Below are 18,750 nucleotides of genomic sequence, written 5' to 3'. Positions count from 1 at the left end.
TGAATCTTCAGTCATGTCCTTCATTTCATATTTGACCCCTCCATCTTTTTTCTTTTCTTTTCTGGCAACACCCTGGATTTGTTCTTTGCTTGGAAACCATTTATGAATTTAATTTTAGGATCATTTCCCTTCCTGGGAACTGCTGCTTTGTGTCTTCCTATTCCCCTTCCCAAAATTGAGTTTATGGTCTCCATAAGATTATATATCATGACAAAATATCTTACAAGTCTCCTTCAACTTTCACTGCATTTTGCAAATTGTGATGAGTTGTATTTTTATTTTTATTTCATTGAATAAATTTTAAAATCCCTCTTGAGACTTATTTGACCTATTTATAACGTAGAAGTGTGTTGTTTACTATCCAGGTATTTTAGGACTTTCCAGCTATCTTTCCATTGTTGATTTCTAGTTTAATTTCACTCTAGTCTGAGACATACATTATAACATTTCTTTTCCTTTCAATTTTTAAGGTGTGTTTAATGATACATAATGAGGTCTATCTTGGTGAATGTTTCATGTTAGCTTGAGGAAAATATGTATTCTGATGTTTTTGGTATTCTATAAATGTTGATTACATCCTGTAGATTCCAAATAGAAAAATCAATCAATATAATATACCACATTAAGAGAGCAAAGAAAAAAAATGGTCATCCAATTGATTCACAAAAATCCTTTGATCAAATTTAATAATTTTTCTGTTAAAAAAAAATACTAAAAAATTAGGAATAGAAGAAAACTTCCTCAACATGATAAAAACCATGCATGAAAAATCCACAGCTACATCCTACTCAATGATGAAAGACTGAAATCTTATTCCCTAAGATAACAAAAAAGACAGTAATGCCCATTTTTCCCTCCTCTATTTAACATAGTATTAGAGATACTAGCCAGTGTAATAAAACAAGGGAAAGAAATAAAGAGATTTAAAATTGTAAATGATGAAATAAATTCTCTCAACACACGACAAGATATTAAATATAGAAATATCAAAGATTTCACCAAAAAATAGAAAAAATAAACGAATTCAGCAAATTTGGAGGATACAAAATCAACAATTAAAAATCAGTTACATTTCTATACACTAACATGACAATTCAAAAAATTAAGAAAGCAATCCCATTTAAAATAGTATCAAAGTGATTAATTAAAAATAAATTTAGCCTAGAAGAAGAAAGATTTGCATACTGAAAACATTGCCAAAAGACATTAAATAAGACATAAAGAAATAGACATCCATGTTCATAAGTGGGAAGTTTTAATATTGTTAAGCTGTCAGTACTACTCAACAGATTCTACAGATCTCATGCAATTCTTATCAACATTCCAATATTTTTTCCAGAAAATAAAAAGTTCTAAAATTCATAGGGAATTTCAAGAGATTCCAAATAAAGAAATAAAAAATCTTGAAACAGAAGAACAAAGTGGGAGATATCATACTTCCTGATTTCAAAACTTAGTACAAACTATTGTAATCCAAATAGACATATAGACGAATACAGTAAATAAATCTTCTCATATGCGGTCAAATGATTTGGTAAAGGTGTCAAGACCATTCAGTGGGAAAAGCACAATATTTTCAACAAGTGATACTGAGGAAATTCGATATTCACATGCAAAAGGATGAAGTTATACCCTTACCTTCCTCCATATTCAAAAATTTACTCAAAATAGAACAAAGATCTAAATGTAAAAGCTAAACAAAATCTCTTAGAAGAAAACGTAGGGGAAACTCTTCATTCTATTGGGTTTGGCAGTGATTTCTTGGATATACACCAAAGGTGTTTGTAGACAACAAATGAAAAAATAGATAAATTGGTTTTTACAAAAATTTAAAACTTTTGTGCATATCAAAGGACAATATCAAAAGAATAAAGGGTAACTCACAGGATGGGAGAAAATGTTTACAAATCATACATTTGATAAGAAATTAATATACAGAATATATAAAGAACCCTGTAACTCAGCAACAACAAAAACAAAGAGCTCATTTCAAAAATAGTCAAGGACTTGAAGACACCTTCCCCAAATAACAAAGATAAATGGACAATAAGTACCTGAAAAGGTGCTCATCATCATTATTCATTAAGGAAATGAGATACATTTCACACACATTAATATGGTTGCCATTTCTTTAGAAACAGAAAACAAATTTTGGTAAGGATGTAGAGAAATTGAGAATCCTGTACGTCATTGGTAGGAACAAATTGAACAGCTAATGTAGAAAACAGTATACCTATTCCTCAGAAAATTAAACGTAAAATTACCATTTGATTCAATAGTTCAACTTCTAGTTATATATCTCAAAAGAACTGAAAGTAAGAACTCAAATATATAGTTGTACATCAATGTTTATAATAGCATTATTCAAAACAGTACAAAAAAATGGAAACAATCTAGTTATCCACTAACGTATGAATGGGTAAATAAATTGTAGCGTATTTGCTGGTCAGAATGGCTGTCATCAAAAGAACACAAGCAACAAATATTGGCAATGATGTGGAGAGAAGAAACCCTTGGTGGGCTCTTGGTAGGAAAGTAAACTCATGCAGCCACTGTGGAAAATAGTATGGAGATTTCTCCAAAAATCTCAAAATATAATTACTATATGACCCAGATTCCACCCCTGGGTATATAAAAGCATAACCAAAACCAAAACCAAAAACACTAATTTGAAAATATACATGCATGTCAATGTTCATAGCATCATTATGTACAATTGCCAAGGTATGGAAGCAACCTAAGTGTCCATGAACAGGTGAATGGATAAAGAAGATATGATATACACACACACACAGCTAGATAGATATAGATAGATATATTATGTATAGATATTATTGTACACTACACACACACACACACACACAATGGAATACAACTCAGCCATAAAAAATGAAATTTTGCCATTAACAGCAACATGGATGGACTTGGATGGCATTATGCTAAGTGAAATAAGTCAGACAGAGAAAGACAAATACTATATGATATCACTTATATGTAGAATGTATAAAATACAACAAACTACTGAATATAATAAAAACAACAAAAAAAAGAAGCAGGCTCACAGATATAGAGAACAAACCAGTGATTACCAGTGGGAAGTGGGGCGGGCAATAAAGGTATGGAGGAGTGGGAGGAGTGGGAGTAACACAATATTGAGTATAAGACAGGCTACAAAGATGTACTGCACAACAAAGGGAACATAGCCAGTATTTTGTAATAACTGCAAATTAAGTGGAAATATAAAAGTTCTATAATAATTAAAAATTAAAAAAATAAAATAGAGTGTAGTACATTCTTACCATGGAATGTTATTCAGCCTTAAAAAGAAGGATATTCTAACACATGTTACAGTCTAAATAAACCTGAGGACATTATGCTAACTGAAATAAGACAGTCACAAAAAGAAAAATACTATATGATGTCATTTTTATGAGGTATCCAGGGTAGTTAAATTCATAGAAACAGAAAGTTTACTCACACTTACCAGGAGCTTGGGGAGAGGGAAATGGAGACTTGTTTATTGGATACAGAGTTTCAGCTGAGCATGATGCAATGGGTTGGAGGTAGATAGTGATGATGATTGTAACATCTATGTGAATATACTTAATTCCACTATATTGTACACTTTAAGTAGTTAAAATAGTAAATAGTTGTGCATATTTCATCAAAATAAAATAATTAGGTATTTTAAGTGGGAGGCAAATAGAACTTGATTGTCTGCATTTTCTATATTAATGGACAGTCAGCAGGGTCAGAGAGAGATTGGGGCCTTAGACCAAATATATCAGGGGAGGAATTCATTACTCATGTTTTATCAGGGACCGTTTCCTGGGCTAAGAGTGAGCACCATATTCAATGCAGCCTGGGACCACTGTCCACAGAACAGTGGTTAAGGAATCAGATCACATTATCTGAAGTAAAAGGAATTCCATCCAAATAACACTGATGAGTGGCACAACCACACTTCCATGGAAAAAGAGACACAAGGAAGAATATTCCAGAGTTGTCATATCAGTCCTAGTACAGTCATAGAAACAGAATCCACTTTAGTTTGTTTAAACATAATAATTTGTACAGGTGATAAAGGAATAGAGATCAACAAACACAAAATTCTTCACCAAAGCCTTGACTTTTTGGCCTATAGGTAATAAGAGGGATATTTATTACCCTTTGAAATAATAAACAAATGTCACACTTATTCATACATCCAAACATTAATCTATTTATTCATTGTTTCAATCACCATGCACTCTAGGTTTTACCTTACTTTAAAGTTACCATATTTGGTCCTTAGGGCTCTATAATACACAATTATATCTCCAGGCAAGATGCACTAGGTTGAAACCAAACTTAAAAAATGACTATTTGGTTGCAACTTAGATTCTTGATCACTGCACATAAAATATTTATATATATACACACACACATACACATACATACACATACACATATCTATATACACACACACATCTATATACACACACACATATATATATACATGTATATAATTACAATATTTATTTCTGCCTAAATAACATTATGTAAGGCCCATACACAGTGTAAGCTGCATGAGGACAAGATCTTTGCTTTTCTCTCTTTACATAATCCAGAGAAATGGCAGGGAGGACATAAGAATTTAACAAGCAATGTAAATAATTAGAACCAAGCATTCCTTAATGAGGATTAGAATAGATGTGTGAATAAATTGTTAACTACTCTTTAAAGCCTTTTTATTTTTCTAAGTGACCATTGTCAGTTTTATTATTTTTTATTGAAAGAAAATAGAAACAGTATTTCAAAGAGATATCTGCACTCAAGTTTATTGCAGCATTAACCACAGTAGCCAAGAAATGAAAGCAACCTAAATGGCAACACATGAATGGATACAAAAGATGTGGCACATATACATATACACAAGGGAATATTATTCAGTCACAAGGAAGGAGGATATCCTGCCATTTGCAACATCAATGGACCTTGAGCACATTATGCTAAGTGAGATAGGTCAGAGAAAGACAAGTACAGTGTGATATCACTTGTATGTCGAATCTAAAAAAGACAAGGCTTCTCTTTGCTCTTCAATGCAGGGTGTGTCTAGTCCAAGGGATTAGAACATCTGCTTAAGTCAATCTCTCAGTGGGAACAGATATACAGATATTTCTGTAGAATAGTTTACTTTTCCATTAAACCCCATGATACATTGGTCACATATTCATTACTATATGGTTTCTTCTTTAAAAGGCAAAGCCATTCATTCTTCCTTCTGAACACTTGAAGCCACGACTAGACGGAGTCATTTAAATTCTCCAGTGGAGATGAGTTAACATCCTCGCAGAGATACTGAGACTGTGGTGAATAAGGTCACAGAGGGGGAAACTGTACCGAAAGAGTTTCTTCTGCTCCTCTGATCCTTAAGTCAAATTAGAGACCTTAATCTAATATCTAAAATCCAAACAATCTATTATCTCAGAGGTTCGGTGTGATCATGGAATTCTGACAATTGAAAACAATCACACATGTGTCAGCTTTTTGTTTATACAGAAGTTTCTTACTAAGTACCCTCTGTGCCTAAACATACACTATGAAGATGTAAAGAAAATACATATATATATATATATATATATATATATATATATATATATATATATATAAAATGGTGTCTGTCTTCAGAAGAACTATACTTTTATTTGAAAAAAATACTAGACCAAGTTAGTTGCACCTGGGCCAAGACTGTGTTCATACCAGGATGTCATGTACCTCTAACAGGGAGACTGTGATGTCTTTTCCTGATCTGAGCATCACTCCTAGCTTGGATCCTGATTCTGAGAGTCCTTGAAGTGTTTGGGCATTCTCATTACCCAGCATATGGATCCAAGTACATTTCCAGAGGTCCCCTAGGAGAGGCACTGTGAAAATCATTATCATTTATCCTCATCCCAGAGTTGCAAGGTCCTCTCTCCTGGGATCCTGCCCTCCCCTCCAGGTGATAGTTCCATCATCTGAAATTGGTTTAGACCAAGGCTACGGATTATAACCTTTTATCAATGTTACCTCTCAGCTTCCTATAAATATCCTTGATTACAATGGTTTCCTCCCCATTCTTTTTTTCTCTACAGACACCTTGTTTTATTTGCCATCTTCAGAATTTTCTCTGGTCAGGTCTGCTAGCTGCCACTCCAACCAAATTATAGACTGAATGTTTGAATGTGTTCTCCAAAATCCATTTGAGGAAACCCCAAATACCAATGTCCCAATGTGCTTGGAAATGGGGTTTGGGAGGGATTAGATAATGAGTGTGGGGCCTTCATGAATCTAATTAGTGCCTGTATAACAAAGAATCATGAGATTCATTCTCTCTGTCTCTCTCTTTCTCTGTCTCTCTCTCTTCACCATGCTAGGACACAGTAAGAACCTTGTCACCTGTAAAGCTGTAAGAGGACCCTTACCAAGAAAATAACAATGCTGGCACAGTGCTTTTGGACTTACAGCCTCCAGGACTGGGAGAAATAAATGTTTGTTTTGTAAGCCACACAGTCTATGGTAATTTGTTATAGCAGCCTGAGCTAAGACAAACCACGATGCTCATTACTCTTATTGTATGTACTTGAATTCTGATGTTTAAATGCCAACATCTGGCCTCTGTGTGTCTGGGTTTTTCATTCCCCATTACTATAAAGGCATCCATTTCTGCAGTGGTGCATCACCCCTTCTGTACTTGCCTACAGCAGAGATGCCACAACTGAACGTAAGGATGATGGGAATTCCTCTCACCAGTGAATATTCTTAGTGTTTAGTAATTTGTTTCTAAACACTGTAAAAGTGTAATTGAAACCTATGAAGTAAAGGTTACTGTTGTAGAGATTTCAAGGGGTAACAGGAAAGTTCATACCTTATTTTTGAAGCAAATATAAGGGATTAAAAACCAAGGCCAAAGCAAAAACAAGATTAGGATGCAAACGTTATTTTCTAGTATTCTGATCTTAGTCTTATACCCCTCATTAAGCAGGCTAATGTCATTTCTGGAAGCAATGGGCAATTCCATTTATTCACATTCCACTTACTATTTTAATTATTAGTATTGTAGTTTGTTTTCTTTGTTATTCAAGAAATAACACAAGCTAACTTTGCAAAATTGAAAATATAGAGTATATAATGAAAAGCATGTGTCCATTCCATCCCTGATGCCAAGCTGTCTTCTCCAGGTAGAACCAATGATACCAATTTCTAATGAATCTTCCAGAAATGTACTATACATACATGTGTATGAGTGCCCAAAAGAATTGCCTTTTTTTTTTTTACGGTGAACACATTATACAAACTGTTTTGTACCTCATTTTTTCACTCTACATTCTATCTTCCAGATTGTTCTATATTTATACAAATAGAGCTCCACTATCTATTTACTAGCAACATAGTATTCTAGTATAAATACGTGCAAAATATATATTACCAAATTACATAAATGAGCATTAAGTGGTTTCCAATCTTTTGCCATTAGAAGTGAAGCCTCAGTGAAACTCTTGTATATATTTACATACACATATATATGATATTGCACACATATATATTTCCTAAAACTCAACACACTATATCAAATTGTCCATGCATTTATTCTATCTAATGTGGGCCAGGCATCAGTATTCTCTAGAAATCACTTTTTATATTTAAAGCATTGCTGGATGAAATTGAAAAGCATGCATATCAGAAATAGGCCAGAGAACATACATGTATATTATATTATATATCTGATTTCTTTACAAGGAGAGCTACTTCTTTTTAAATAGTGAGCTCACTACTTTCATAACATTACCAAGAATGTTAGCTGGGGCAGGCAATAACGAAGCGATTCTTTTGCCAAGGTTGTCCAAGGCTTGTGCAAGCAAGGAACTATCATCATTTTTAGTATCAACAATTCTCTCTCCCAAATGATTTATCTCTGTACTCATCTCCTCACATTTCTTTCTAAATCCTTCAGTACACAGATCTTCTTGGACCTAAAAAAAAAATGAGGAAGGAAGTAAAACTTTTTAAATCCCCCATTTTTTCAAGGATTACATTTTGTCAAACTTTGAAACTTTGTCAGACTATCTTTGTTTTATTCCTAAAATTGTTCTCTCTTAATCATGAAAGGAGACTCTTGTAACAAGGTATATTTCCTGGTTTGGACCGAAATATTAAGAAGAAGTGTAGTTTACAGCCTTAATAATATTCATATACCTTAGGGTTTTGCCAGGAGGCTAAGCCTGGCATGAGGACAAATGTAATATTTTCCAGTCAAAAAATGCAAATGAGAGGTAGCCTTGGTCTGACTGCACTAATTCTCAGTCCCACTCAGGATGACACTGTCACCCATATTATAGAAATCTGTTATAAACTCATGGCCCCTAAATTATAGAAATCTCTTATAAATCATGTTCAGATGAACAATGAGAGAAATCCCTCCAAGCCACATGATAGCTTGGGGATCTGTCCACACCTGGAGGCAATGCAGCAATTGTAAAATCTATCATTTCTATGTGTTTTTAAGTCTGGACATTTCTATTAGTTTTATGTCAGAACAGATCTACCTCAGGGCCTTGGGCTGAGCAGGTCTCCTGGTAAAAGGTAGTGACCTTGGTAGAGCGTACTAGTTGTTGTTCATATTAAACACAAATAATTGGAATATCTGTTCAATCAAGCCCTGTGAGATCATTTTAAAATTCTGTAAATGGCTATTCAACCCTATTTATATTCTCTGAGGGCTTGGAGTAGAGGGGGGAATACTCATCCTGAACTCTCCAAATTCTACTTACAGAGACAAATTTAAAGGTTTTGGAAGGATTCAAAGGCTTCAGGGTTTTAATAAATCACAAGCAGTAGATGCACTTGTGATCTCTGCATGACCATGCTGTAACCTTCACCCATCCCTTCCTGGGGTACCAGGGCAAAGCTATCAAGCTCTACTACAGCCACAGCCTGATTCACCTTCAGCTGATGCTCCAATATCTTGTTTGGCTCTCTCAGCAGGTTTTCTCTTTCTCTCACCATCTTCTCCATCATCTGAACTATGTGTTTCTGGAGACTTCTCTTCTGAGCCTTCACCTGCTGCTGCTGCTCCTGCAGTTTCTGTTTCAGCAGCTCCTGTTCCTTCTCAGCTGTCTCCTTCCAGGTCCACTCTTCTGCCCCAGGAAGGTATTAGAGAGGGAAAAAATAGGCAAGGATTGACCTCCACCCTCCTGAGCTCAGAGGCCAAACCAAATTAAAGAGAGAGGTAGGAAATCTCTGAAGTCCTCCCCCAAAACCCCATGTCCACACCATCGAGAACACACTTCAGAATGTGAGAGAAAAGGCTCTGCCTGTCTGGCGTCCAACCACAGTTCCCTTTGCTGTTTCCAGATGCAGCAGGTTTGTTCCACAGAAAGGAAGGAAGCTCCGGTATTGGGAAGGTTTTGCTCTCACACCTGTCAGAGGGCACTGCAAGAACATACACATCCCACTGTGAGCCCAGCCCTACCCTGTACCTGCTATTTGCTTCTCCCCATCAGTGAGGGCTTTATCTGCCTGCAGGATTTCTCTAGTGCCATCTGAGACTGCAGAAACCTCTGGAAGAACTCATTTGCCTGAGGAACCAAGGAGGAGCACAGAAATTAGATTTCCAATAGGGAAATTATTGATGCAAAGACAACTAAGTCCATGTAACTTTTGCTTCAAGTTTAAAGTTCCACAGTGGTTCTTTTCAATGAGTCCAAGCTCCTTAGAGTGACCTGTCTCTCTCCAGTCTCTTGCCCAGGGCTACTTCCTTCTCCCCACTCTAGAATCCAGCCAGTCAGAATCATGTTCAGTTCTACAAACCCCAAATTTCTGGTGCTTTTACATATCAGCTTTCCCAGTGTGAATTAGTGCCTCTAAATTGTGCTGCTGTTCTCCTCTGCCACTAGCTGGTTATAACTATAGACAACTTATTTTAACCTGCCTATGCTTCTCAGTTCAGATCTTTAAAATGTTGATAATGTAGATGCTTCTTAATGCTATTTGAAAGATTAAGTTAAAGAGTCTAGGGAAAGAGCTTAACATTTTGGCTATAGGAAACAACAGTTCAATATATATTAGTTGCATTATTATTGTTTATTATTATTATTATTATTATTATTATTATTATTATTATTATTATTATTATTATTATTATTATTATTATTATTATTATATTTGTTTCTAACACCTAAGTAGCTCTTTCCTGAGTGTTATAGCTTGCCTATGTAGTTGACTTCCTGTCTCACTTGTGATCATCCTTGTGTACAAAGACTGACTTGTAAATTATCAGTGCTCAACACGTCAAATATGTTGTTGATTAAAAAAAATGAATAATTTCTGTTCTGTCTCTTGTGGATTTAAGAAATCTGTACTCATGGTTGGGAGTTGACATTTGTACTCTCTTCAGGAATAAATAGCATGCAGTGAACCTTAAAAGCCACAGCTGTTTGAATGGCCCCATACACTCTCTTTATGCATGCATGGAGCTGCACTCTCAGATTTTCAGGAGACCCCTTTGAGTATTCTGTAGGTTCCCCATGTTTCCCTTATTCCTCACCTTCACTCCTTTCATGGGCACTTGGTAATATTCCTTTTCAATAATTTCCTTTGCTTTCCTGTAGAGTTCATGACCTCCAGGAACAGAGAAATTTCCTGCTGAGATACTTTTTACTAGTGTCTTTGAAAGCTGATCAAGTTTAGTCTGGCAATATTTGATTGATGTCTCTTCATTCTGCATCAAGAAATCATCTTTCTTATTCTTTATGATTTCCTAGAGGGAAGAAAGATAGAGGGCTGTCACCAGAAGCAAGGAACAGAGGAAGTAAATTTCCAAAGGTCTGGTAGAAGAATTGGTCTAATTGTGTTCCTCATGAGAAAAGTATTCTGTTGGAGGACATGTAATAAAACAGCAGTAACAAGATTTGATTTATTCACAGCTCTGAAAACTCTGGAAGACCATGGGGAAGTTCCCTAACCTCCTTTGGGTATTTCATCTGAGCTGTTGGAGTTGCATTACCTAATCTCTCTGGTTCCTTGAAGCTGCCACATTCAGTGATTCTGTCTTCAATGATAGATACAACAAGGAGCAACCTAAGCTGAAAGTGGCCTGAGATGTGGATCTGAAAAGAGAAATTTTGGTTCCCAGCCATAGGAGTGTGTTCACAGAAAAAGAAGCCAGCTAAAGAATGTCTTGGGTGTTCTGGACAGGCTTGGAATCCACAGAAGTATTTATTTCAAGAGGATATCTATACTGATTTTTCATTGAAGGTCAAAGGGAGTTCCAGATAAACTGCCTGAGTTCTGGCAGTCAAAAAAGAAGGAAATGTAGTCCTTTGAAACTCTGTCCCTCATGAGAACATGGACTACATTATCCTTGAGTGAGAGATGAGCCATGGGACCGGTAACAACACTTCTAGGCTTCATTCTTCAAGGGGAAGCGACATAAAGTAAATACTAAGACAGATTACCACAAGGTTCCTCTGGAACTCCTGCTTGTCTTCCTTGAAGGAGTGCTCCATGAAGACTGCAGGGGCTTCCCTCTCACAGGCAGCATGCGCCTCCAGCAGCTCCTGCAGCATGTCTGTGGGGAAGCTCACTCGCTGAGCTATCTGCTCGCTGTAGTGGTGGTCTGCCTTCTGAATGGCAGCTGAGTTCTCCAGCTGGGCCAGAATTGTCACTGCGTTCTCCAAGTGAGGTACTGCTCCGCTATTGCTAGTATCCAGGTAGGTCACAACCAGAGTCCTCAGCCCTGAAGAAGCCAGGAAATTTAGGGGCTAAATATCAAGTTATCAGTCAATGGCTCCAGGATTCTGAGACTATGCTTCTAGGGTCATATACACATGCACACACACAAACACACACAAGCACCCCTACCTCCTTCTACTATTATCACCTTCATTTTCTACTGACTCTTCATTTTTATGGTTTTCCAGGCCACAGGACTAAATGTTAATATCTACTTCTATCTAACATACTAGGGGCTACCTGGAAAATACAGTTTCTCATTTTAAAAATTGAAAACAATATAGATTACATAGATAGACAGATGAGGCAAAGTGTACCATGTTTAATTTATTCCTAATTCTGAGGCTTTGAATGGATTTTCAGTGATTTATGAGCTAATATTTATTTTTGGACCACTCTAAATTCTCAAAATATCTTTTGAATTCTCCTTGTGAAGAACACTTATTGTATAGGACTTCCTTTGAAAACATGCAGTGTTCTGTTTTTACACCAAGAGAGTGATTATATTCTAAGTGGAGGATGTTTTCAGATAAGTAGGAGCCACAGATATCATTGACAAAAGTTGCAATTTAGGGAAGGAATTTGTAAATCCCCCAAAGTGAGATAATTATAAAGTATACAGATTTCTTCATGGAGTATAAAAGTCTGTAAAATCAGAATCCTTTATAGAATCAAACAAAAATACTAGAAAGCACATTATATAAAATATTCAACACATAGCAGTCCCCATGGAAATGGGAAAAAGAGATTCACCTGTCCCAGTGAACATGATTCCTTTTGTGAGGGTCTTGGTCCTTGCATCAATGAAGATGTAAGAACAGAAATATTTTGTTTGCTCCTGGAATTTAGGATCCAGTTGGTCTTCAGACCCAATGCCAATATTGGCTAGAATTTTTTTTCTATGTTGGCCAGTCAAAGACAAAACACTTCCATCTTGGAAATAAATGCCTGATGCAGTCTCTGGGTAGATTGGATGTTTGGGCTTTGGGATTCTTCCCTGAGGGGCAGAAAAACAGGGATTAGAATGTGTAGAGTCTTGAGGCGAGGGGGTTTCAGGTGTTCATGGCAGGGATTTGTGTGTCTTTGCCATTTCTACACATAGAACTCTTTTAACATAGACATTCAATACTTCTTTGCACATCAGACTTATACGAATGATATAACTGCAGAGAAATTTAGGGAGACATCTGATCCAGTAAAGGAAACCTATGGCTGGTCTCTCCAGACATGCACATAGTAGAGTGGTTATCTATGATGTGTTTGCTTAACTAGCAGCTAAAAGGATGAAAGGTCACATGAAACTTTCTGCTCAACTCAACCTCATGTAGGAATTCAGCTGTGGAACCAAAAAGAGAGCTACAAACAAGGGATCATGGACAGTAATTGGAATATTAGGAATGACATCCTCATTATTTAAGAAAAACTGTTTTGATGCTAAAAATAATTGATGCAGTGTTATGTATTTATTAGTAAAAACCTCTGAAGTATAAATGTACCTGAAATATAATTTTAAGGTATCACCACTAATCTATAATCTCTTTGAGGTAAATGTTTATATCTGGTCCTCTCCTGCCAGCCAATTTCTTAATAGCTGTTTTGAGAAATCATAAATAGAAACGTGAAAGGAAGAATGACTAAATTGGGATTGATATTTCTCTCAAGGTTTCAATAGACACACATCCTTGGAAATGTAACCCATGAAAATAATTTTTTACCTTGTAATTAATTCATGGGTAAACATGTGGGAATTAGGAGAAAGCTATGATGTGGAAGGTAAAATGAATATTCTAATAATTGTCAGTATTATTGAAAAGGCATAGATTGCAAAGACAGTCACTTCTTCAGGTTTATTTAGAACATACAGTCATTTTGTAGATGATAAAATTATACAGGATTAGAAAGTTTTCTAGCCCTCTTTGAAAAGAATAATATGTGAAATCTATATTTTGTTCATTAGATAAGCTTTTCACTGCAGTTTCATGTCTAACAATTAGCTGATTAGTTGTTTTCTTCAACAGAGAAAAATTGAAGGAACAGGAAACACAGTGTCCAGTCTTTAGAATGTTTCATTACCCATGTAAATCTGGATGGTAAATTTAAAGATGTATAAAAAACAAATTGGTTTTGAGTAATTTCACTTTACACTTTACTTTTCTTGAGTAAACTTCAACTGTAGCCCCTAGATCTTTGCAACCCACTTTCCAGCCACCATTTCCACAGACTTTGATTTAGTCTCAAATACAAATGCAATCACAAAGATGAGGGATATTGTTTAGTAGATCCCACACTCTATTGGACCGTACACTGCACAGGCCATACTCTGATACCTGGAATCAGCTTCAGTGCATTCTCCAAGTACTCATCTTCTGTGATAGGCTGACTACATAACTGCAGCTCCAGGGTGAAATCCCATACAGTCCAGATAAATTCTGGAAAGAAATTCACAAATTCTGTGGAATCTTCTACACTATCAGGTGTTTGAGAGGACTTTGCCCTGATGTTTTGCAAGCTCTGTTGCATAACTAACATTTGGTTAGGGAAAAGAAACTCACTACCAACAATTCCCATATTTCTCTAGTATAAAAATATTATAAACACACTCTTTTGCCATGGGTCCCCTCTGCTCCACCCAAGAAACTAAATGATAGGAAGGGAGAGACTGACTCTATCCTCATCCTCATGAATTCAGTGAAACATGGTGGTTCAGGACCTGGAAGGATACTGCAGATGCTCCAGGGCCTGGTGGTTGATGGTGCTCATGCTGTTCTAGACAAAGCTACTGCACAGAACCACGGTCAGGGCAAAGATCCATGAATCCTTCTTAGACTCATCCTAGAAAGCACATTAGAACAAGAGAGTTAGAAGTTTACCCCTACATTAGAAATTCTTCTGTACACTTCTTCAATCATGGTTTCATTTATTATTTCAGCTAACATAATCACCATGCAAAGAAATTGAAGACAGATGTAAATGCAGATATCAACTTTGACAATTACAGAGACATTTCTTGTGTTTGCAAATTTTTCATATATAAAATGATTCTAGTGTTCACAGTACTTTCTTTTTCCTCAATTGGATAAAGTAAAATAGCATATACAGAAAAACTAATACAGTACCTGTTGTGTAATTAGGAATTCAATGATGAGTGTGGGCACTTATTCATTCTGCATATATTTATTAATCAGAGTCCATATAAAATATACCATAGTTGGCATAACTGGTATTTAAATTATATGCAATCAATAAATACTTTCAGGAAGCTACTAAATATACCCCACTGTTCTTAGATTTTAAAAAAGCAATGCTAAAAATGAAAATTGTCTTTCAACATGATTATTTCAAAGCAGTGGACAAACATCCATAACAGTAAGTGCAAAAAAGATAGAAGTATCTGTAAAAGGCTTACTCTCAGTAATGTATATAAGCAGTGAAACCTATAGCTAAAACACTAAAATAAAATTTAGAAGTCTATCAAGGAAGAACAGAGCTATGAAATTTGGAGAAAGAATATGTGATCTGAAAGCTCCCTCAATATCTTGAGCTGAATATTAAAGAACTGGTAAATGTGGAACTGAAGAAATGAAGGTGATCCCATAGACAGGAAAACCCAGAGAAACATAATTAGAGATGGGAGAAGACAGGGGTCTTGTAGTTAGAACAGAGTCATTTGAGGGCAGAGGGCAAGTGGAGAAGTTAAGGTGAGTTTCATGCAGCCTAATCAAGGGTCCTAAAGCCCAGGCTGAGTTGTATAAATCATAGCATTGTCTAAATGATGGCATACACTGGAAATAGTTTTTTTTTTTATTATAAATGGCATGTAAAGTTGCTCCCAGTGTAAATGCAAAAACTGTGGTTTATGTTGAGAAGATTCTAAATGGGAGTTTGGGGGGATAAGAGTCTATTCATTACTTTCTTTCCCCAAAACCCAGTTTTTAAAAATAATCAATTAGGATAAGAAGAAGTAGCAGTTATGAAAACAATTATTTCAACAGCAAGATTATATCATTGTTTGATATATGGCTTTAAAAATAAGCAGACTTTCTAACTCCTGTTGAGAAAAAAGACAGAGCTATAAAAATGTAGGTACTATTTCCAAATAAATCTCAAAACGGGGAAAGGAGGGATAGTTCATTTCAACCATTAGCAGAAAGCTAAAACACCAAAAATCCATTTTAAAATGTTTCTTGTAGGACAAAAACTTACTTTTATAGAACTTGCACATTCAGAGGTGTCTCACAGATTTCCAGAACACTCTGTGAGTAGTTGATGAACTTCATCATAGAAAATGTAAACCCGTCTCTTAAATCCAACCCTCAAATACACTCTTCACCTTGAAGCTAAGAAGGTGAATCAGAAATTTTTCCTCACTCACAGATTGATACTTCTCCTCTTTCTTAGTTATGCTTAACTGTAAGTTCTCAAAACCAGTAGGTGCTGCCTGGATTGCCTTTCAAAACTGAAGGACTTATTCCCCCAGCTGTTGGGAGTGCTGGTGGAAGACAGTCTTCAGGTGTCAGCCCTCTTAATTAGAAAGGCTTCTGGAGCAGCTCTTCAAAAATGTATCAGCACCCCTGTCCCAAACTCAGGATAACTCAAAAAAGCCATTCCAGCCAAGGAGCTCCCATGAAATTCCCAGAAACTGGGGATTGCAATGCAATGTAATTTCTTCTTCTCTCCAGCCTGCTTCTTTCCCAATTACATGGTATTAAATCTGACTGCAGATAATGTCTTGTCAATTGAACTAAAGACTCTTTTAGGGCAGGACATTTACTTTGGTCCCTGATAGTTACAAAGCTAAGTCCAAAGGCCTGGAACTCAGCCGTTCAATAATGACTTACTAAATGTAATCAAGTCATCCACACAGTGCCAAGAAATAAAAGAATTTATCTAAGACACTATGATAACTTACCTAGAAGTGAGATTCAAACAAAACATAGTTTGCCTTATTTACTATAATTGATTTCTTGATTTTACAGATTAAAGCAGTAAAATTTCTAGGACCATGGAGAGATAAGGGGAAAATCCAGAATAAAAAGGATTTAATTGTGAATTTCTGCTTTACCATTCACACATCCCCCAGGCTCTAATTGTGCAGAAGGACCACCAGAGTACGATTGGGCTTGTGTGGGTGAGGCACACACCACATCCAGATGCCCTTGGTTTCAGACTGCACTGTAGAGCCTAGAGGAAAGCCTGTGAGGAGAGGGGAGAAAGCAGCATTCAGTTAGAGCAGATAATCTAAACAACCAAGGGGCTACAGAGTCAGATCTATTGGAATGTCAGTATCCCAGCATACGAGTTGGTGCTTTCTCCATTTCCTCAAGAATGTCCTACTTTGTGTGTCATCTGTTTCAAGGAGGAAGGAACATTTATTGTGATAAAAATAACAAGCAAGGGCTCAACATAGAGGCAAAGGGGAATCCATGAATCAGACAAAATGGAAGTCACTGATAACCATAACAAGAGTATCTTGAAAGAACGGTGAGGTTCAAAGCCAGAGAGAAATGGACTGAAGACAGACATGGGAAGAGAAAACGGTGGGAAAAAATCAAGATTATATTTTTTGTCAGACAAATTTTTCAAAAGTGGGGAGAGGTGTTAGCCACAGTAGTATATGACATACAGGAAATATTTTTAAGATTATAGATATTTGAACACATTTATATGTTGATGAGTATAGTCCATAAAAAAGCAAAATGTGTTTCAAGAGCGAGTAGACACAATTGCAAGAGTCCAGTGCTTAAGCATGTAAAATAAGGTAGGATTGTGAGAATTGGTAGGAGAAATTTTGCTTTACAGGAATAAAACATACAATATGATAATGAATTACAGTAAGACAGTGGTTTAGCAGTGAGAAATAGGAGTGGAAAGTTGATTTGTTAAGAGAAGTTTGGTTTTCCCTACACAAGATCAGGACAAAAATTAAGAAGCTGAGGTATTAGCTAGAATCAAGCAATTGGTCCTTGACCCTGTACAACACTCACCATGATTCTGACCTGCAAGATGGTTCATCAAGTAAGATTTGCCTGTATGATACGGCCCTACAATGTCCACCACCAGCACTGGCAAAGAAAGCTCACCAAGAATCTGCAGAGATTTTTGGTTCACTGAAAGAACCTTGACACTTTCCAGCAGACAAATGGGGTCCATCATTTTGGGTCTGGATGCCATGGCAACCTGCCAAACTAGAAGAGCTTCTTAGTGGAAATCAGATTATAAAGCCATTCTCTAACTCAGAATTATACAAAGCATCTATCAACTTAGGATAAGGTAAGTAAGAGTTCTGTGCTTTCCTTTAGACAAAATGTAATCTAGAATTAGCATACTGCAGAGGTTTTCCCCCATCATTCCCTCAAGTCTCTCATGATATTGGTAGTGAAATAATATAATATCACTCTCCAAACTGTTATTTCAAAATAATAATATAATTAAAGTTATTTTTATGATGCACTGAAGGCCTACAATATACCAAGCCCTTTGATAATAACTTACATATCCAGCTAAACTGATATTCACAAGAGACTGAAAGTTAGAAATTAACATAACTACTTTGGAAATGAGGTAAATGGTTCTCATAAAGGCTGAGTGAATGTCATTGAGAAAGGATTGAAAATCTACATACTTGAGCAAAATGACAGACTAGCAAACTCTAAGCTCTTGTTTCCCCAAGGAGATATAAACAACAACCAAAATACTAGCTATAATAACCTTACAGTAGTTCCATAAAACAGTCAAAGTTCCAAAGCAACCAACCAAATACCAAATCAAGAAACAGCCTCATTCAAAATGATAGGAAATTCTGTGGTTTTTCTGTTGCCCTCGGTCCCCATTGTGGTAAAGTCTTTAAGGAAGTGGCAAATCATTTCCCAATTCCCTCCCCTGATTCAGAGAGAGGGAATATTATAATGTTCTAACCTGTCAGGGCTGCCTCTTCAGGTCTCTGTTTCACCTCACATGAAACTCAGGGAAGGGTGGCAGAGGGGTAGGTGGTGGTAA

The 18,750-nt window shown here is 36.2% G+C and overlaps 1 pseudogene; it reads right to left on the bottom strand.

The window, feature by feature from the left end:
* Positions 1-7,681: 7,681 nt before the first annotated feature.
* LOC141577833 (guanylate-binding protein 6-like) lies at positions 7,682-17,925 on the bottom strand (annotated as a pseudogene).
* Positions 17,926-18,750: the final 825 nt, after the last annotated feature.

Source organism: Camelus bactrianus, chromosome 6, assembly GCF_048773025.1.
Source record: "Camelus bactrianus isolate YW-2024 breed Bactrian camel chromosome 6, ASM4877302v1, whole genome shotgun sequence".
Taxonomy (NCBI): domain Eukaryota; kingdom Metazoa; phylum Chordata; class Mammalia; order Artiodactyla; family Camelidae; genus Camelus; species Camelus bactrianus.
Note: the sequence above shows the minus strand (reverse complement) of the source record. Positions and strands in the feature narration are given on the sequence as shown.